Source organism: Pleurodeles waltl, chromosome 7 (genome assembly GCF_031143425.1).
Source record: "Pleurodeles waltl isolate 20211129_DDA chromosome 7, aPleWal1.hap1.20221129, whole genome shotgun sequence".
Classification (NCBI taxonomy): Eukaryota; Metazoa; Chordata; class Amphibia; order Caudata; family Salamandridae; genus Pleurodeles; species Pleurodeles waltl.
Window position 1 is genome coordinate 981,007,756 of NC_090446.1, and position 17,885 is coordinate 981,025,640.

Consider the following 17,885-nt stretch of genomic DNA (forward strand, 5'->3'; position numbering starts at 1 on the left):
AAGTCTTTTCTGGAGTTTGGCCGTAGTTCCTGTGTGGAGGGCATTGCCGTAGTCCAGTTTGCTGCTTACAAGTGCTTGGGGGACTTTTCTTCTGGTTTCAGTGGGGATCCATTTGTAGATTCTGAAGCATGCAGAGGGTGTTGAAGCAGAAGGAGGAGATGGCGTTTACTTGCTGGGTCATAGATAGTGAAGAGTCCAGGATAAATCCCAGGTTGAGTGCGTGGTCAGTGGGTGTTAGTGCAGTTCCCAATGTGGCAGGCCACCCGGAGTCCCATGCGGAGGGGGTGGAGTCGAAGATGAGGACCTCAGTCTTGTCGTAATTCAATTTCAGGCAGCTGTTCTTCATCCATTCGGCGATGGCCTTCATTCCTTCATGGACGTTGGTCTTGGTGGTGTCCTTGGTGAGGGAGAGGATCAGATGGGTGTCATTGGCGTATGAGATGATGTTGAGGTTGTGAGATCCGGCAATGTTAGCGAGGGTTGGGCTGAGGGATGAACCCTGGGGTACCCTGCAGATGATTTTGGTGGCTTCCGAGTGGAATGGAGGGAGGCGGACTCTCTGAGTTCTGCCTGTGAGAAAGGAGGTGATCCAATCCAGGGCTCCATCGCAGATTCCTGCTTCTTTGAGGCGTGTGTGTAGGGTGTGGTGGCAGACGGTGTTGAGCACGGATGAGAGGTCCAGGAGAATGAGGGCCGCGGCTTTGCTGTTGCCCAGTATGGTTCTGATGTCATCGGTGGCGGCGATGAGGGCGGTTTCCGTGCTGTGGTTGCTGCGGAATCCGGATTGGGATGGGTCCAGAGTGTTGCTCTACTCAAGGAGACGGGTCAGTTGTTTGTTGACAATTTTCTCTATGACTTTTGCCGGGAAGGTGAGCAGGGAGATGGGCCGGAAGTTCTTGAGGTCCTTTGGTTCCGCCTTGGGTTTCTGGAGGAGGGTGTGGATCTCGGCGTGTTTCCAGCTCTCCGGGAAGGTAGCGGACTCAAAGGAACTGTTGATGATCTTCCGGAGTTGGGGTGCGATGACAGAGCTTGCTTTGTTGAAGATGTGGTGAGGGCAGGGTCGGATGGTGAGCCGGAGTGGATGGTGTTCATGATTTCGATGGTGTCGTTGAGGTGGGACCAGGAGAGCACGAGGCTGGTGGGTGGTGAGTCTGCGGTGTCTGTGGTTGACTGGGGGTCTGAGTACTGAAGCTGTCATGGATGTCTGCAATCTTGCGGTAGAAGAAGGTGGCTAGGGAGTCGCAGAAATCTTGTGACGGCAGGATGTCGTTGATGTTGGAGCCATGGTTGGAAAGCTCCTTCACGATGTTTAAGAGCTCCTTATGGCTGTGTGCATTGTTGTCGATGCATTCTTTGAAGGCGGTTCTCTTGGCAGTTCGGATGAGTTGGTGGTGTCTGCGGATGGCGTTCTTGGAGGCTGTGTGGTTGTCCAGTGTCTGATCTTAGTGCCACTTCTTTTCAAGTCTTCGGCATGTTTGCTTAGATTCTTGGAAGTCGGAGGTGAACCAGAAGGCCTTTCTGTCTGTGCGTCTGTTGGAAGGATTTTTGATTGGGGCAAGAGTGTTGGCACAGTCGTCGATCCATTGCCTGAGTTTGCAGGCTGCTGTGTCAGTGTCGGTGGTGTCGATAGGTGGGTTCCAGGAGAGGGTAGCGATCAGTTGGTCTTCGGTGACCTTGTTCCATCTGCGGTGGGAAATCTGTTGTGGGTGATGGTATGTTGTGGGCTTCTTGAAGGAGAAGTGGATGCAGCGGTGGTCAGTCCAGTGGAGTTTGGTGGTGTGGCTGAAGGAGACATGTTTGCTGGTGGAGAAAATGGTCGAGCGTGTGTCCTGCGGAGTGGGTGGATGTCGTGACAAGCTGTTTGAGGCCGAGGTTGGAGAGGTTGTCGAGCAGGGTGGTAGAGCTGTTGTAGGTGGTGTTCTCGAGGTGGAAGTTCAAGTCCCCAAGGAGTATGTAGTCTGTGGATGCGAGAGCGTGCGTGCTGATGATGTCGGTGATGGAGTCGCTGAACTGCTGTCGGGGGGCGGGGTGGTCTGTAAATGAGGGTCCCTTTGAGAGTGGTGTTTGGGTCAGTGTGGATCTGGAAATGCAGGTGTTCGGAGGTGCAGAGGGTGTCTTCGGTGCTGGGCATGATCCTAAGGGTGTTCTTGTGGACTATGGCAATGCCTCCTCCTGGTTTGTTGGAGCGGTCCCTGTGGGTGATCTTGTAGCTGTCCGGGATGGCTATGGCGATGTCGGGCGCTGAGGAGGGGTTCATCCAGGTCTCGGTCAGGAAGGCGACGTCTGGGGAAGCTGAGTCGAGTAGATTCCAAAGTTCGACGGCGTGTTTGTGGTTGGAGCGGGTGTTGAGTAGAATGCATCTGAGATGGTTGCATCCTGCCTTGGTGGATGAGTCGTCTCTAGACACCTCCGGAACTATATTGCCAGGGCTGACCTCCGCCACCTTGACCCCCTGCAATTCTAGGAACTTGAGCAACCCATTACAGCTTGAGAAAATACAGGTAGCAATACGCCAGATGGCCTGTAATAAGGTCGGAGGAATTCATGGGTTCCCGGTGGCATATTATGCAATGTTTAAGGCTACCCTTACTCTTAAGTTGATTGAGATGTGTCAGGAGGCACACCATCAGGGGAGGTTGTCAGAGTCTCTACGAGAGGCCCTCTTTGCGGTGTTGTCCAAACCTGGCAGAGACCCCCCTGGAGGTTGGCTCCTATTGGCCTTTGTCAATACTGAACATTGACTATAAAATCCTGAGTAAAGTGTTGAAAAAACAATTGCCCTGATGCCCTAGATAGTGGTCTACCCCGGCCAATGTGGGTTCATCCCGAATAGAGCCACTTATTACAACACGCGAATGCTGTACCTTGTCATGTGTGCAGTACAATGGACCACAGGCTTCCCGGAAGCAGTCTTCCTGGATTTTGAAAAAGCCATTGGGTTCCGCAAGTAGCTGAAGTCCTGGCTTTTCTAATAATGTTGCCAGTGAGACAGATGCCTACCGACCTGCAAAGCGCCTGGATACCCTCAGGGGTGATCAGCGTGCAATAGAAATAAAGCTAACATTCCATAACCCAACTCTATCTTCTTAAATAATGTCTGAGACATCCCTCAAAGTATTCCACAAATAAATAATATAGAATGGCTATTCCTATATTGAAAAAAATCTTTAAATACGTTGTCAAGGCTCATGTGATGTCACTTCCGTTACGGCATCGGGGCAAATGTCGCCTGATATCACTTAGTGAGCTGTCATCATGTACAAAGTTCACATAATGTCACTTTTTTGGATATCAATGGCGAGACAATGGTGCACAATGTTACTTTCTACTACCCCTGCAGTCATGGTATATCGACAATCATGCAAAGGGTGTTTGCAATTTTCTACTCTTCACTCTTTATTACTCAAGTAAACTCACACCACTTACCTCAGCGTTCAAGAGAAATTAGCTAGCGACCTGCAAAGTCGAAAACAAACAGACAATAAATGTTTGACTTTAACACACCAACTGCAGAAACACATGTTCATTGCCATTGATGGTCTCCTAATTTTACGATGTTAAATGGATAAGATTATTTCAAAGTTAAAAAATTATATAAATCAACAAGGATTATAAAAATATCAAACACTATCAGCAACCGAAAGTAGAATTGCAGTGTGGGCGATGCACCTTTCAGATTACCACTATCCTATGGCTTTTAGTGCAGATCTTTTCCTCACACTACTTTTTACAGATTCGCATCACCTAGAACCAAAGGTGCCCTTCGTTTAACCCAGATCTTGCTTGCTCTCAGAAAACCCGGCGATTCCATGTGCTATTCAAAAAGCTCAGCATTCGTGCTATCCCTCAGGTCACCACTGTTGAAAAGGCTTGGGCATGGACTGCAGAGCTATCCCTGGAGTTATCCAAAATTCACAGTCATTGTTCTAAGACACCAGATCCCTCAGTTTATACATATGTCAAATTCGCGGGCTTTAAGCAGCTAGGCCACCGCTCAAACAACAAGAAATCACAGTTTTATGATTTAAACAGCAGTGCTATCCCTCAGGCTGTTCCTCGGGTATTTCAGATTTTACCCCACACATAGAAGGAACTAACATGAGCCATCTAGGTTTGATTTCATAGTCCTGCCATTTAGACAAGAGGCAGTCCCCATAAAAAGAGAAGTTCTCACTGGGCTCCCCTCTTTTACCTCTTAGACAGCAGACCTGTCTCATGTCTATTTTTCAGGGGCATTATCCAATTGAAAGTGGAGTTATATCTCAGATCGGTAAAATGTAATTCCAATGTAATTCCTTGCACATGGATTCCTTCCACAGCTGAGCCATCCCTCGGTCCTGCAGATCTGACAGGCCTTGTTCCCCTACACAATGGTGCTATCGGTGAGGTGTCTAAGATTTCAGACACTCCATCCTTGGGGCTTTACACAATATAGTGCTCGTTTCCCTGTGTGCTTTGCCACATACGCACCTTTCATAAGAATATATTCCCCCTTCCCATCTGGCCATTAAATCATTAACTGGAGCAATTTCCAGATTTAATTATACATACAATGAAATAAATACAAATGTATGAATTCAGGAAAAATAGTGTTCTCTCCCTACCTTGTGTTTAATTTCTAAACTCTTACATAAATTCAGACAACTAGTCACCCACTTCATCTCCACCCACTCCAAATATCAATGTTTAAATGTTACAATTTCTGTTCTTGACCACACAGCGTTGTTACAATTTCTGTTCTTGACCAGAGAGTAGAAATTTTAAATGGAAAAGTGGTCTTGAAAGACTAAAACCATAGGAGGGCGTTCCGAGACTCCCCACCAGGGAATCTTCCTTAAGAACGTCTTTAAAATGTATGACGCCCATAATCACCTACAACCTTATGCAGAATAGCAGGGTTTGAGTGTCATCTCAAAAGTAATACCTTTAATTACAAATTCTAGCCTGCGTTCAGCACTTGGAGCGCTCATAGACGAAGTCTCAATTCTTTACATCCCTTTCTTTCATAAACGTTTTGCAAATCTGGAATTTCAGAATTGCCCTATTTTTGGACCTTCCAATTTAAAGAACCGGGCAAATAGTTGATGCATTCTTTTGTGGTGGATGAACCAAAACGGATTGTATTTCATGTTTCAGGTGAGAAAAGGCGTGAACTCCATTGCTTATTTTGGAAGCAGTAGGTATTGGGCAAAATGAATTTGAAATGTGTTCGCAGATACAAAACTATACACAATGTAGACCCCGGTATCTTGCAAATCTAGCATATTTCCTCTGAGCACCTCTGCAACATCAGAAAAACCTTTTTGCGAATTTAGTCAGGGGTCAGCAAAAGCCCATACATTCCTTGTGTATCACCACCGTTCATTTAGTCCAGGGGCAGATAATCTGAGGCCTGGACTACAAGGGGGTACAGTGTGAGGGGGGGGGGGTACAGTGTGAGGAGATTAGCACTGATGGACAGTACTGAGAGACATGAAGAGATAGAGTGAAGAGCATGAGCATATTGGCAGACGCATGAGGTGCATGAGGCACATGGACAGGCAGGGTAAAGGGAATAAGTCACATGGACAGGCAGGTTAAGGTGAAAGAGCCACACGGACAGGCAGGTTAAAACAAATGAGGCACAAGGACAGGTACTATGAAGAAAATAGGATACTCATACAGAAGGTGTTAGGAATTTAGGGTGGACAGGAAAACATAAGGAAGAGGTTAGAGCCCTATGGATGGCAGTGTGAGGAGCAAATTGTACAAGAAGAGCAGTGCGAGGAGCCTATGGACAGTACAAGACCTTAGGATACAGGCAGACTGGAGATATTGTGCAGAACTTGTACTTATAGGGGCAGACCATTTCAGGGGCTTGGAGTAATGACTAGACAAGGTGAGGAGTGCAGGGCAGCAGCAGGTAGCTTTGGCATATGGATAATGTGAGGCGTGCTGGTCACACAGGCGGAGGACCCTTGGGGGCACATGACCATATATGAGGAACTCAGGCACACGGACAGAGTGGGGAGCTCAGGGCACATGTTCAGCGTAGGGAGTTTGTGGCCCATGTAGCAGGTGAGGTGATTGTGCACATTTACAGATAGTGCAAACATGGCCAATGTGGGAAGCAAAATCAGCTCATGCAATTGTTTTTAAATAAGCCTGATATTACACTCTGCTAGCGAACCATCCAACCCTTTCTGATGTGTCTTAGGTAGGGAGTAGAAGGGTCCCTCTCAAAGGAACGTTTAGAAACAGAATGTATGCAAATAGTACATTTTACAGCACAATTACTTTGGCAAACAAGACATAGAATTGACTGACAACTCTATGGGATATTCATAAAATAGTCCAACGCTTCATGGTCGGACACATTATCCAGGAAGGATACTTCTCCAGAGTAGAAAGTCATGCACGTACCTAGAATGAAACTGTGCCGGATACAAATACTGAATGCCCAGCAGACAATTATTTTGGACACTGCCGAATATGCTCCTGCCCAGCAACATTTCCATGCTGTTAACAAAAGGATGCAAAATATGCCTTGCTTGTGCTGAAGTATGTCACAATATCCCTCTAAACGCCAGCATGTCAGTGGTGATCATTGATACTCAAAAAGGATTCTGCTGCTCGATGTTGCACGGGATAGAGCTCTGTGATTTTTAGAATGCCAGGTTGCTACCGTGTTAGGAGTGGCACACATTACTTATTAAAAAGTTTTGTGCCTTCAACATTAACATTATTTATCAGGTGATGTGTTGCCCGTATCCACATTTCCCTGGTAGATTCCATATTGATTTCCTAAGCCCCAGAATGATTCTGTTCTGGGCAGGTGACAGAATTGTTAATTAAGATCCAGGAGCACTCAAAGTCATCCCATAACCCTTTGTATCCAGTCACTCTCTGGAGATGCAACCTCCAAGGGGAGACCTGGAATAGGTTTTGTTGACCCTCACTCACACATCCTATTGGTGCCATGCGTCATCATCAGGTCTCATCCTGCTCCCTGGAAGATGGATGAGCTCATCCTCATCTTCCAGGGAGCACTTGTGATATTACATCCAACGGGGTCTACTAATAAATGAGAGTAGGTTTGTGTAGATGCACCAACAGTAGGCTGAAGGAATGTGCCTTTGCTAGGTGAGTGCCAGTGTGTCAGTCTCAGTGGGCTGTAGACTTGAAGGATGAGGCTGCAGGTCAGTTCTAATGCACCTTCTCATCCAAAACAGAATTCCATGCAAGCGTCACTGTCATCAAGCTACCCACCCCAAGATGCACCAGTCTCTCTTTTCCTCCTTTCCTCACACGCCAGCTCACGAGGTCTGGACTGCAATGGGTTTAAGGAGCTGATGGGTGGCAGTTGAATGTACGTGCAGGAATCACTACATTCACCCAGTGGGCTCGAGCCAGATGGGTGTAGTAGAAACAGTTTACTTTTTTCTCTGGAAACTTCTGCTCTGGTCCTGTGGGTGGACCTTCTGCTAGAGCTGCTTCTTCATTACCCTCATATTCCATGCCCACATGCTGTGGCACTGTTTCACAGGCTGCTTGTTCTACTGGAGCATGTGTGGGGCACTTGACTGGGGAGGCCACTGGCAGGGAGATGCAGCTAGAATGGAGCCATTTGCACTTTCAATGCTGAATCATAGCCGTCTGTCCACCCATGAAGAAGCAGGCCCCATAAATTGAGGCTCACTGTGGAAATGATACAGGGCCCAGCTGCCACAGTGGGGGTGCAAGGAGGTTTGCTAACAAGAACACAGTTTGATATTTTTGGGGTACATGGACAAAAAGTGTGAGGCGTATGGTGCACATAGACAAACGGTGTGAGGTACTTGATCACCTTGAATGTCATGTGAAGATTTTTGGACCGGTTGACAGAATATACATTGCTTAAGAAACATGGAGGCAGCAAAAGGAGCTTGGTGTATACAGCGAGGCAGTGAGAGGAGTTTAGTGTCACTGATGAGCAGTGAGAGGAGCATGGTGTACACGGACAGTCAGTGAGAGGAGCTTGGTGGACACGGACATGCAGTGAGAGGAGCTTGGTGCACAAGGACTAGCAGTGAGAGGAGCTTGGTGCACACGAACAGGCAGTGGGAGAATCTTGGTGTTCATGGACAGGCAGTGTGAGGAGCTTGGTGCACACAGACAGGCAGTGAGAGGAGCTTGGTGCACACGGATTGGCCATGAGAAGAGCTTGGTGTGCATGAATAGGCAGTGTGAAGAGCTTGGTGGACACGGACATGCAGTGAGAGGAGCTTGGTGCGCAAGGACTGGCAGTGTAAAGAGCTTGGTAGACACGGACAGGCAATGAGAGGAGCGTGGTGTACATTGACAGGCAGTGAGAGGAGGTTGGTGCACACAGGCAGTGAGATGAGCTTGGTGTTCATGGACAGGCAATGGGAGAATCTTGGCGTACATTGACAGGCGGTGTGAGGAGCTTGGTGCACACGGACAGCCAGGCAGAGAGGAGCTTGGTGCACATGGACAGGCCGTGAAAGGAGCTTGGTGTGCATGAATAGGCAGTGTGACGAGCTTGGTGATCATGGACATGCAGTGAGAGGAGCTTGGTGCTCAAGGACAGGCAGTGAGTGGGAGCTTGGTGGATATGGACATGCAGTGAGAGGAGTCTGGTGTACACGGACAGTGACAGGAGCTTGGTGCACACGGACAGGCAGTGAGAGGAGTCTGGTGTACATGGACAGTGACAGGAGCTTGGTGCACACGGACAGGCAGTGAGAGGAGTTTGGTGTGCATGGACGGGCAGTGTGAAGCACTAACTGTCCTATGGACTTTGGCATTGTGCACTCAGTCCATAAGCTCTGTACAGCAGTGTGAAATATACGGAAAAAACATTCTCTCCTTTCTTGTGCTTAGTTATTCCAGGGTTTAGTGCTCCGATAAAACCTCCCAAACAATAAATATTTCTAAAATAATTAGGAGCACATTAACGAAGGAGTGGCGCAGTGCAGCAAGTCACCTTGCTGTGCTAGACTGCGTCACTAGCAAGAGTAGGAATGCCATGTTTAAAGTACTATGGTGCATTCCTGTCCTATCCCTGCGCTGGCGCACAATGGGCTGCCTTGCGCCAACGCAGGCACCCTTGAGTCATGGGTGCCTTCATTGTATGCAGGACTGTTTTTGTGCAGGAAGGGACACTTTACAGCACAAAAACTGTTCTGGGAGTAATATTCCTCTTTCTATGTGTGCTGTAAAATGCAGCACACATTGTGGAAGAAACGAGGAGAAAAAGAGATACTTCTCGTTACGCCTACCCTGGGAAGGCATACGATTTTGGCACACTCCCAGGTTTACAAGTTTTTGTAAATCTGGGAATGGGTCAAAAACCATGGGAGTTGCATGGGAACACCAACACAATGTCCATGGAACACTTTCCCAGGGCAGAGTAACACAATATAGCGATTTGCGCTGCTTTCCATCGCTCCAGATTTTTGGAGCCATTTGGAGCCACACACAATGGCCTTGTGTGGCATCAAAAATCTGCCTTAGATTTGCGTTGCTCCTCCACCATGTTGCTGGTGCAAAAGCGACGCGAAATGGACCATAAATGAGGCCTTTAGTCTTCAGAGGACCAGAATGAAGTAGAGCGCGCTGCACACGGTGCTGTAAATTAACACATTTAACACTACCTGATGCAACACATTGATCTCCGTCTAAGCACCTGAACAGCCATAAATCCCCCATAACCCAAATTCAATGAACAGTTAATGTATTTTTCATTTCACTTCGGGGCTTGCTATAGCACTAAATATGTTACATAATGGAAGCGTCAGAGTGCGTGCAGGGCCGAGCCTTAATATTATTATAAACAAAATCTACACGGCACAGATTCCGAATAAACTCGCTGGAGTCTGCAGTTACCGGCGTTCAGTTCACCCCCTGCCTCCCGCAAACTCCGGAGAACGTCTTGCAGAAAACCGATTTTCATTTTATCAAATGTATTGACAGTGAAAGAAGATAATCTGAAATGTGTTACCGCTGTAGTCGCTCAAACGTAAAATTTTTTATTTCATAGCTAGCCCCCATCCACCCCGAAATACTCCAACACGTGTGCAAATATCTCTACATCTGCGGTGTTGTATCAAATGTAAGTCTGTGCGCTGCCCCTTGCGATAAAAGCCTCAGTCTGGTGATGTGTCCTCGGATGTCGCTTCAAAATCGAAGTTTTGTCTTGATCTGTAGCTACAAACTGCACAATAATGGAGATAAGTATCCAAACAATCGTGAACCTAAATTAACCTTAGCATCTTCGAGACAGACATATAGAAACAAGCGTTTCATGCGGATGACACGACATGCAGCCCTTATTGCCACAACATCTTACCGGCTGAGTTGGTTCAGGGCTGTTCTACCTGATTTGAAGACTGCCTGCGGAAGGCAGAGCATGGGTTGTTCTCCCAGATAATACTTCTCCGCTCCCCCCCCCCCCCCCCCCCCCCCCGCGTCCCTCCCTCTGAGCTGAGCTGCACCCAAGCCCCACATGTTCTTCTGGAATGAAATGCATGGCTGATTACAGCCAGGCCTCCTTCGGGGGGAATCCAAGGGGGCTCGTGCACCCTTGCCCCTGCATCATTCCTGTTGCAGCTTTCCTTCTCCACGACAAGGTAGATAATGGCCTGCAGCCCTGGTACTCTGCAGGGAGATGCCATGGGTTCGGGCTTTGAGGGGTTAAAACCAAAACTGAATGTTTTAGCAGAACAATTTGGATTACCAGGTGTGAGGCTCCCCTGAAGGAAATCGGGCTAAGAGAGAAGAGAGAAAAAACTCTGCAGTAGAGACAGGAGACTGCTCCCAATAACAGAATCTGTTTTCTAAGGGGTAGACTTAAATCCAAACAAGCATTGGCAAAGCCAGTAGGACTCACTTATACAAGAGCTATAGGCTTTGCCAGTGTGTTTTAGCCATGTTGTACACCAGTGTGGCTGCTGCTCAGCATGGCTTAAGGTTAGTGGTGTAGAGGAGAGTAGTGTGGCGTGTCAGAGAGTGAAATGGTGAAGAGTGTTGTAGAGTGGAGTGGCATAGTGTTTTGTATTGTCGTGGCACAGAGTGGAGTTGCGTTGAGTGGTGTAAAGTGGAGAAGAGTGGATTAGAGTAAAGTTGATTGCTTTAGAGTGAATTGGATTATAATGTTACAGAATAGAGTGCAGCAGCGTAGGCTGCAGCAGCATAAAATTCAGTGCCGTAGATTAGAATTTTGCATAGTAGAGTGAAGTGGTGAGGAGTGCAGTGGTGTGGAGTAGCTCAGAGTAGATTTGCATAGAAGACAGTGGAGTAGAATGCAGTGGTGCAGAGTAGAATGTCACAGACTACAGTGGTGTGGAGTAGTGCAGATTAGAGTAGGGATGTCGAGTGCACTGGTGCACAGTGAAGTGCTGCAGAGTGCAGTGGTTTAGAGTGGAGTGATGCAGAGTAGAGTGCATTAGCATTGACATAGAATACAGTAGTACAGAATAAAGTGGCATAGAGTTCAGTAGTATAGAGTGCAGTGTTGCAGAGTAGAGTGTCTTACAGTGCAGTGGTGTATAGTAGCATAGAGTGCAGTGGCTTAGAGTAGAGTGGCATTGAGTAGTAGCGTGGAGTACAGTGGTGCAGAGTGCAGTGGTAAAGAGTGCAGTGAATGGGTGGCGTAGAGTAGAGTAGACTGGTGGAGAGTGCATTAGCGTAGAGCATTGCAGAGTATAGTAATATAGAGTGTAGTGGCGTAGAATGGAGTGGCATACAATGCATCTTCATGGAAAGAAGTGGTGTAGATTAAAGTGGTGCATACTAGAGTGCAGAGTGTAGTGGTGCAGAGTGGAGTGGCATAGAGTGTAGTGGTGTAGAGTAGAGCAGAGCAGAGTGGCATAGAGTGGTGCAGGGTGAAATGGTGTAGAGTGGAATGATGCAGAGTGCAGTGGCATTGCGTTCAGTAGTGCAGAGTAGAGTGACAGAGAGCGCAGTGTTACAGAGCAGATTGTCAGAGTGCAGTGTTGGAGAGTGCATTGGCGTAAAGTAGAGTGGTGTAGAGTAGAGTGCAGTGTTGTAGAGTGGAGTGATGCAGAGTAGAGTGTGGTAGCATTGGCATAGAATGGAGTAGGGCAGAACAGAGTGGCATAGAGTTAATTAGTATAGAGTGCAGGGTTGCAGAGTAGAATGTCATACAGTGCAGTGGTGTAGAGTGGCATAGAGTGCAGTGGCTTAGAGTAGAGTGGCATTGAGTAGTGGTTTGGAGTACAGTGGTGCAGAGTAGAGTACAATGGGGTAGAGTGCAGTAGCATGGAGTGGCATAGAGTGAACTGGTGTAGAGCACATTAGCATAGAGCATTGCAGTGTATAGCAATGTAGGGTGTAGTGGCATAGAGTGCAGTGGCATAGAATTCAGAGCTGTACAATGCATCTTCATAGAATGCAGTGGCGTAGATTAAAGTGGTGCACAGTAGAGTGCAGTGGAGCAGAGTGGAGTGGTGCAGAGTGGAGTAGCATAGATTGCAGTGGTGTAGAGTGGCATAGAGTAGAGTGCTGCAGGGGTGAGTGGTGTACAGTGGAGTGATGCAGAGTGCAGTGGCACTGAGTTCAGTACTGCAGAGTAGAGTGATGGAGAGTGCAGTGTTATAGAGCAGCATGTCAAAGTGCATTGGCATAGAATAACGGAGAGTAGAGTGGTGCAGAGTAGAGTGCAGTGGCGTAGGGTGGAGCTGAATGGCATAAAATAGATTGTTTCAGAGTAGAGTGAAGTGGCATAGAGCGAAGTGCTGCAGGATAGAGTGCAGTGTCATAGAATGCAGTGGTGCAGAGTATATTAGACTGGTGTACTGTGGATTGGTGTAGAGTGCAGGAGCGTACATTTGAGTGTTACAGAGTAAAGTGCATTTGTGTAGAGCGTATTGGCATAGAATGCAGTGTTGCAGAGTGGCGTAGAATGGAGTGGTGCAGAGTGGAGCTGTGCAGAGTAGATTGGAATGGCCTAGACTGGAGTGGTGTAGAGTAGAATGGCGTAGAGTGCATTGGCATAGAGTAGAGAGGCGTAGAGAAAAGTGGCGTAGTGTGCAGTGGTGTAGAGTGGGGTGGTGCAGAGTGGAGTGCAGTGGGTAGAGTGGAGTGGTGCAGTGTAGAGTGCAGCGGCATGGAATGGTGCAGATGAGAGTGGAGTGGTGGAGACTGGAGTATGCATGATGTGACAGCACATCGCCATTACAGACTACACATTTTCAACTGAAATAAGCATTACATTTTGCAAAACACCAAGCTCCTGCAGAAGACAGAGCCTGCCATTTGACCTCTGTCTTTGAATGCACAGCAAATGTGACAAGATACTTACAAGATTTACAGGGCTTTTTACAGAAATGAGCCCTCATGGAAGAAGCAAAAACAACAAGTGATGGACGGAATGCTGAACATTGTCAAACATTCACCCCCAGTACAGTGATCTGGGCCTAAATCCATCGTTTTTTTGCTGCCCATGCCATTCCAGTTTGGACCCAGCCATAAGCAAATCAGCCTGGCTGATGAGGGGTGAAACCCCGAAACCGGTCCCAGGATGCTTGTTTCCGGTCCAGTGAGGACCTGGCTTCGCAGTTCGGGCTGGACTGTTCCCATGAGGAACAGGGTCAAGACTGATTTGCATATGGCTGGGTCCAAACTGGGGTGGCTGGTGCAGCTGTGGGTTGACTAACGAGGACAAATATGAGTACACACAACTTTCCTGCCACGGTTCCAACATATAGCTAGCTGAACACTTCAGTGATAAATAATAGAAATCACTAAGCCTTGATTCTCTTTCACGTGCCACCTTCAAATCATTTTTTAGAGAGTGGGGGTGGCTCTGCTACCTTATAATTCACAATATTTAATTAGCTGCCATTTCTGCTAATCTATTTCCAACCTTACCAGCCCACACTCATTCACTGCAAGATGTCTCTTTGGCACAGAAGGATGACATTCTTGGTTCCTCCACACCCCAGAGTTTATCTCAGAAATGCAGAGTGGATTTCCATCATAGGAAATTCCAAGACTATAATTCTGTTTCAATTCTTATTTCCTGGCTTACAGCGCCCTTAGGAAAACCCAATAGTTAAAAAACAATATTTCCCTTTGCATTTATCCCAATTAGGATTGGCGCAAAGACAAATTACTTCTGCCCCATACAAAATTTGTGGGGGGCCCATGAGTTTATATGCTGTAAGTACTAGTGACAGCAAGGGCCCTTCAAAATCTTTTTTAAATTTAACTAGCCCTCCTGCCATTGATAAAACCTGGACACCCCCCACTTCCTTGTGCTGGGACCAATTTAATTTCTCATTTAATTTTTCAAACTCAAGTTTTCCTTCGAGCCCCACGCTATGTGCAACCCCCGATTGGGGGTGGGGCACTTTCAATTCCATTGAGGTTTGAAGAAGACCAGTAAGGTGAAGAGAAAACAGTATAGGGATCTGGCCACACTCCTGCCTCCATTTTCTAAAGAACTTTTCGTTGAAAGTGATCTACTTTGATCCAGCTCCTCCTGTGCCCAATTTCCCAAGAGGAGTTCTTCTAAAACTGATAAGAGGCACTTCAAAATAGCCATATTCCTCAGATTAGACACATGATTTTCCGGTTTACAAGGTTGGAGGCGGAACAGAAGTCTACAAAGCAGCAGAATAGGTTTCCAGTATAGTTTCCACCTCCTTCTGACCCACTGCCCACAACCTGAAACAGTGATCAATGGTTATATGTTCCTTCTTAAAGCCTCCTTGTTCAATGGGCACCAACTTATTGGATTCTATCCACTCCTTATTGAACAGTAAAATGGTGTTAGAGTGTAGCTTGGCCCCAACAACAAACCTATCAAGCGGAAATTACTAGGATCTGCTGAGTACTTTTTCTTACATAAAGGTTACCCCTTAATAGCTACACAAAAAGGATCCTAAGTTTGTTACAGAAATAAAGGTCTTTGAAAAAAGTTATCCCTTCATTTAGGATGTGATTTTAAAATAATCGCAGGTAGGATACCTAGTCCTGCTGCTCTTGTCAGTTTTAGAGAAGTTATGATTTTACTTAACAACTCCTCAGTTAGTAACTTTAACAACTCCTCCTACCTATATACATCGATTCGTGGGCTTTATAAATATTACTTAAACACAAGTCACACTCTTCCACTGGGACCGTACACCTTATTGGTTCTATTAACTTCTTGCAATCCACCTGTACTAATTTCTAGAACTGGTTTGAATTTGCTGCACATTTTGTAACACATAAAAGAGTTCCATTAATGGGATGTGATCACAACGGTGAGTGATCTACCCTTCCTTTCCTATCCTCCCCAATATTGCACACCACTTCCTTCAGAGTGTGCTTGCCAGTTCTTGTTGCAGAAACGATTCCCTTACTCACAAAAATGGCCAAGGAGATGGTGCCTCTGGAAGAGTGGAAACATGATTTGACTCCCTTTACTTTTTGGTCCCCAGTAAGGAAGGAGGTCGGAAGCCTATGTATTTCTGTAGGTGGATGACTGGCTGATAAAGCCAGAGTCACTGACACTGGTCCATTAGCGTTTCCAGCAGACTACAACTCATCTACATGACCTCAGATTTTCCATCAGTGTCTAGAAGTCTCACCTCACTTCCATACCGAGACTGACTTTTCTTAGGGCAGTGCTTGACATAACCCTTAGGAAAGCCATCCCTCCTTGGTAGAGGTTTGCAGGTATTCAAGCAGTGATTCTGATGTGAATGGCGAGCTCAAATCCTGGTCCTGCAGGTAGGGTGCCTGATGGGCCTGATGGCTCAATAGTCTCTTGGTGCCTCATGCGAGATGGTGCATGAGGGCTCTTCAGTGTGGTATCTGTGAAGTCACTGGCTGCAATACCAAGGATATTACTTGCCTTCGCACAGGAATCAGGTGCTGAAAAGATTATGAGAGTTTTGCAAATAGTTAGAATTTTTTAAGGCACCAACAACGACCGAGGATGTTTGTGGCTCAAGATAGCTCTCTGCCTCTCTGCCTCCCTCTCTCCCTGTGGGCTGAATCTGGTAATGTGCTATATTTTTTAGATCACTGAAAGATCAAGCCATTTATGATATCTTGGTAAAGAGGGAAGTGTAGTTGAGAGGGTGAACAGCAAGCACTAGCTGCAGCCCCAGTGGGATCTCATTCACAGATCGAGCAGCCACAGTGATTGAGCACTTTACCAAGGAAAGCTCTCTAAACAGGGGTACAGCTAGCTCCGCCTCAACAAGGGGAACTTGAGGAGCTTTAAACTTCTCCTGGCCCCAAGCACAATGGCCTTTCAACACAGTTTTTAATTTGTCCCCAACTGTTTGCAATGTAGGCTCTGCAGGACCGATGCGTCAATGTTTTGTTGGGGGTTCTCTAATGACAGCCAACAGGGCACCACACTTGCCAACTCTGTTAACCTAATGTGTGAAACATCGGTCGTATTCCTTTCACCCAGTTCATGGCAAGGTTGTTAAGTGCTACTGGAATAATAAAGTGCAATAGCTGATCTGGGCAATAAGCAAAGGAGGAATGACTCCAAAGCCTATTACTGGACCTTGCAAAGTGGTTTGAAGGTGTTTCAAGTATAACGACCATTTCAGAAACTCCACATTTTTTCAAGTGAGCGAATCTCTACTAAACAGCTGTAGTTTTCCTTTTATGCATGTGTGCTGCCTCTGTGAACGGTGAAGCATTCTTTAAGTTGTGAAAAAATCAAAGCTGTAACTATGGGGAAGAAGAACTGGAATAATTTGCCCACCAATAATAGCCTGAATGCCTCAACAGCAGATTTAACAGATGTTTGTTCAACATTTCAGGAGGCATGGAACTGCTCTGAATTGGATTGTTTCCTACCTCAAAGAAAATCAAAACTTGCAACCTTCCACTTTTCACATCAGCCCCTCATGCCCACCCCTGTGCTCTCCCTCAGGGGTCAATCATATCTACACTCCTGTTCAGCATCTACCTGACACTCTTACTGGACATGAATAGATCATTCAGCCTCACCTGTTACAACTATGCAGATGATATGCACATCATTCTGAAAATAGATGGCCCAGAACACCTCTACAAGACAAGACTTGACAACTGCCTCTGTGCCTTAAAAGTATCAGTAATCACCTAAAGCTCAACACCACAAAGACAGAGCATGACCAGTGGTAAATTGCATGAACACAAGCCTACCAACATACAGTCCAAAGACCCCAATGCCACACCAGATACATTAAGATATGGAAAAAACAGAGGTACCCATGGTCTCAGATCTATACCTCATACCACATCAATAGGGTCACACAGCGCACGTCCTACATATTGGAACAACGTTAACGCCTCATCCCATAACTTGGATACCAACAAAAGCTTCAATCTGTCCTCACACTCGTTATCTCCAAGCTTGATTACACCAACACCCTAATCTATTCATGCTCAGAACCATAAACAAAGCTCTGAAAGACCTCATTGTGTGGTAACCAGCTTGGTGGACTGTGCCTATAAACAATATTATAAAGGGACCTATAGGGCTGAAGAATGCTGTGCCCATGTCTTATGCTTACTCATCCATGGCACTGTTAAGCACTGCACCGCATAACAAGAGAACCACACCACAGTGGTCACATGCACAGTATGAAAGCCCTCCTCTCATAGGACCAAAATACAAAGACAATACGCTTCCAATTATATACCCTATACTCATGTAGGCAAGTGCTTCAGTGCCCCACATAGGGGTAAGTAAGTTCTATATAAATGTTACAAAGCAACAATGATGCACCAGACTTTCAGAAAGCCATGCAGGTTTCGAAACATTTGCAAAAATGATCTAAGTACACATTTTCATATATTGTGACTCCACCATACACATATTTAACTCTGTGCATTGCATTGCAACAAATGCAGCCCTACCAATGGACACAAGTAAAGCTGTAAGA